Below are 4,778 nucleotides of genomic sequence, written 5' to 3'. Positions count from 1 at the left end.
CGTATGATGGGGTAAGGCTTAGTAATAGAAATTATGCATTCCAAAGTGAATTGTTGACAAATTAGGTTCAAGTAACTCATGGATGATATAAATGTCATGAAGTTCATGTAAATTCATTTGAAATAATGATGTTGACTCTAAGACAAGGGAACTCCATGAATCTAAAATAACTCGATAAATTAGATGTTATTGACAGGTTGTATAACTTGGGATTTAAAACTAATGATTGCATTGATGGAATGAAAAGTAATAGGCTTTTACAGCATATATATGTATATATATATATATATATATATATGTGTGTGTGTGTGTGTGTGTGTTTTGCTTAATTAGTAATATATATTTAAATGAATAGCTGGTGATTTAAGGAAATCAAGCTTTAAAGAAGGTGTTGTTTATTGCCAAGTTTTAAGGTGAGTTTATAAAAGGTACACGTCCATATCTTATTTTCACACTTGATGTTTGAATGATGTTTCCTACTTGATGTTTGATATATATATATATATATATATATATATATATATATATATATATATATATATATATATATATATATATATACACACACACACATAAGTAAAAATATAATCCATTTTAGCTAAATTAATCTAACAGAAAATTGTAGCTAACTTGAATACGAATCCATGGATATAAAGATCATCAAAATCCAAGCACGAATGAAGAAGTCATGTCTATTTGAAGTTGAGAAGTTAAGTGTGTTGCTAAAATGAGAAAAGAGCAAGGTAGACACGGGGTGTGTCCCCTTGGACACAGGCTATGTGTGAGCTCCTAACACCCCAAAGACATTATTTTAAAGTAAATTGTTATTCTAAAGCTTTTTAAGTAAGACATATGTCGTATCGTGCGTTCGACCAGTAAAAACAATTTTTAGAGCTTAAATCGGTCATTTTCTTTTTATTTCATTTATAAACCTCTTAGAGAGCTACTAGGGGCGATATTGCTGAGCCAGACCATTAAGGAAGAATCTAGTTGCAAGCAATCAAGAATCAAACACCATGTATTGGATTAAAGGTAAACTTCATCTTCCTGCTAATCTTGGTTGGTGTTTTCATGGTAAAGATTGATGGATAACGAAACCTCTAATATTGTATGCTTTCATGGAAAGAAAACATGATGGTGATTTTGTTGTGTGTTTAGTAATCATGATTACAAGTGTTATAAGTGAAATCCATGCTTAAATCATTGAGATGAAGAAGATGAGTAAGAACCCTAATTTATCTTTTATATTATTAGAATGCGTAGTGTATTGTAAAAAAAAGGTATCTATCAATTTTATTTTATTTTCTAATTTACTAATTGTTGGCTAATTTTGTTATATGGTGATGTGATTTTGCAAGATTCAAATACATATAATTGGCAAGTTTCATTTTTTACTAGTGATGTAATAATATTGCATACAGATTTTCTTGTTTAGACTTTTGATATATCATAACTAAAAACCTATTTAAATTCTTTATATAATTTTGCACCGTGTTTTACTACTCTTGTTCGGGTCCCTCAGTTGACATTTTAGTTGATCCATATGACAACATAATAGTAAACTTAATTGTCTATTATTTCTTGCTTTGCGCTTTTATCATTATTTTCCTAAACTTAGTACAACAACTTACTCATACTCAATTTTAAGAAGAAGATGAAGTTAAAACGTTGTATAAGTGGCTTTGGTACCACTATTGGAAGATGAACACTTTCACAAAATAAACATGTAACAGAAGCTTATACATAAAAACAAACATGTATGTCTTCTTCTTCCACCAGATGATCCATGTACAAAAGAGTTAGGAATGATTTTACAAGATTCAAATACATATAATTGGCAAGTTTCATTTTTGACTAGTGATGTAATAATATTACATACAGATTTTCTTGTTTAGACTTTTGATATATCATATCTAAAAACATATTAAAATTTTTTATATAATTTTGCACCGTGTTTTACTATTCTTGTTTGGGTCCCTAAGTTGATATTTAGTTGATCCATATGACAACATAATAGTAAACTTAATTGTCTATTATTTCTTGCTTTGCACTTTTATCATTATTTTCCTAAATTTAGTGCAACAACTTACTCATACTCGATTTTAAGAAGAAGATGAAGTTAAAATGTTGTACAAGTGGCTTTGATACCACTGTTGGAAGATGAACACTTTCACAAAATAAACATGTAACAAAAGCTTATACATAAAAACAAACATGTATGTCTTCTTTTTTCGCTAGATGATCCATGTACAAAAGAGTTAGGAACTAAATAAAACATTAAGGGAAGAATAAGAAATGTATCTTCTTCTTGTGTTGGAGGATCCAAAGTAAAACATCTCTATCAAGTGTACACCCAAAGCTCCAAAGTTGATGCAAGACTTATTTTCTCTTCTTAAATTCTTCAAGAACACCTAGTGTGTGTTTTGGAGGGAATTAAAGAGATAGGGGATGCTTTCATATATATATATATATATATATATATATATATATATATATATATATATATATATATATATATAAAGAGAGAGAGAGAGAGATTGTTGAATCTTATGTAAGCATTTCACCTCTTCTACTTAATTTTAGTGAAGTGTGTGCAAGTAAACTTCTAGGATTCCTCCAACAAAGTCAAGATTCTCATTATGACATGCAAACATTACACTAAGCTCCCTCATGTTTGATTAGTTACAAGTCACATCTTTAACTAATCATATATGACTAGAATAGTTCATCTTTTAATTTATAGTTTCAAATTAACCATTAACTTGATGTTAACAAACTAGATATTATATCTTGTATATATTGTTTGGACTTTGCATGCGACCCATTAGGATGTATGCAATATTTATGTTGTGGGCAGCGACATATCTCCAACAGTAATAATGTTGCATATGTATTTTCTTGTTTAGACTTGTGATCTATCATAACTAAAAACCTATTTAAAAATTTTTATATATTTTTCCCCGTGATTTACTACTCTTGTTTACGCTCCCTCATTGATACTTACGTTAACCATATGACAACACAAAAGTAAACTTAATTGTCATATTAAACCACAAAACAATAAACTTCGGCCTGAATATTCCATAAAAATCCAACTTTTTTTTTTCGAAATAACGAATATCAATTAAATAAAAGCCCACATACAAGGAACTAGACCAGGGCAAAAATCGATGCTAACAAATATAGATTACAAACAAAGGAAATGAGAGCAACATCAATGAGTCCATCTACATACATTGTTCTTTTCCCTATGTTTATACAATGTGCACCCATTAAATTACATCGTTCGCCATAAGACTCCATATAAGATAGTTAAGAGAAGCTTACATTTTTTTGGATAGTTGCCCCACCTTATTGCAAAGTTGAGAAACTCAACCAAATCTATGAATTGTCTTTGAGAAATCCCGCACCATCTTAGGATCCAAGAGGGTGTTTGTTTTTCCTTTTAAATCAACTTTTTGACTTTTAACTTTTTCAAAAAGTTAGAAAAGTCCAAAGGTTGTTTGGTAAATGGAAAAGAACTTTTCAAACAAACTTCTAGCAAAACACAAAAAGTAGCATTTTCAAAAGTTACACTTACGTGATTTTTTGTCTTTTTGAAGATTTGAGACTGAAAAAACAAAAAAAAAATCTCAAACACTTTTTAAACTAAATCTTTTGAAAAAAAATCTTTAAAAGGACATTTCTATTCAAAAAGTAATCCCAAACACCCTCAAATCTTGTACCATTCGAACAAAAATGCACATCACCCATACATGATCCACAGTTTCCTGACACTAGGGCCGTTTCAAACATATTTTGGGTCCGGGGCGAGAGAAAAAAATGGGTCCTTAAAAAACACAAATGTGATCAAAAATTTTATAATAAATCAATAATTAAAAGAAAATTATTTGTATTATCTTCTAAATATAACAATTTCCATAAAAAAATTGGGCCCCTTTAAATGATGGGCCCCTGACGGTCGCCCCTATCACCCATCCTCTGGGACGGGCCTGCAATACAGTAGTTGGTCGATGTGATGTGAACACACCTTTTCATCAAGGTCTTTGCAACAAGAGTTATTCCAAACTTTGTTCTCTATATGAAATATGATATTTTTAAACCATTGTTATAAAAACACAATACATAATAATAAAATAAAAATCTAATAATTTGTTATATTAATTATATATGTCGTCATAGGTCATTAATTATCAAAATCTTTTTGAGAACCTATGTATTAGCTCAATGATCATACAAAATTAAATCACGTAAATATTAGTAATTGAAATGATGTCCAACTATACCTTTAATGCCCTTTAAGAACCACTTGATTTTTTTTAATACATATAACATTCGTAACTAAAACCGTAAAGAAGTTGGTGATTTTCGATCAGTTAGACATAATGAAGACATCCACAAACTTAAAATTTAACTTGTAAAATAAACATTTTGAATTTTCCTATGAACTTTTAAAACGACCAAATATAATTTTCATAAAAAAAAATATGTATATGGTATATGCCAACTTGTCGAATAGTGGCTTTTAATAATGTTATTTCATATTTTTCATATGGGAAAATGACTCTTGAGGGTAATTAACTTTTGCGTTTGTACTCATTTGGTCATTTTTTTTTTGTATTCAATATACCATCGAACTTGTTGTTGGTGTTTACCATAGCCCTTTTGACCGGCTTTTGACCTGTGATAGCCGGTCAAAGGGTTATGGTGAACACAGACAATAAGTTCGATGGTATATTGAGTACAAAAAAAAGGAAAGGGACCAAATGAGAACAAAC

Source organism: Lactuca sativa, chromosome 1 (genome assembly GCF_002870075.4).
Source record: "Lactuca sativa cultivar Salinas chromosome 1, Lsat_Salinas_v11, whole genome shotgun sequence".
NCBI lineage: Eukaryota > Viridiplantae > Streptophyta > Magnoliopsida > Asterales > Asteraceae > Lactuca > Lactuca sativa.
This window is presented reverse-complemented; position numbering follows the sequence as displayed.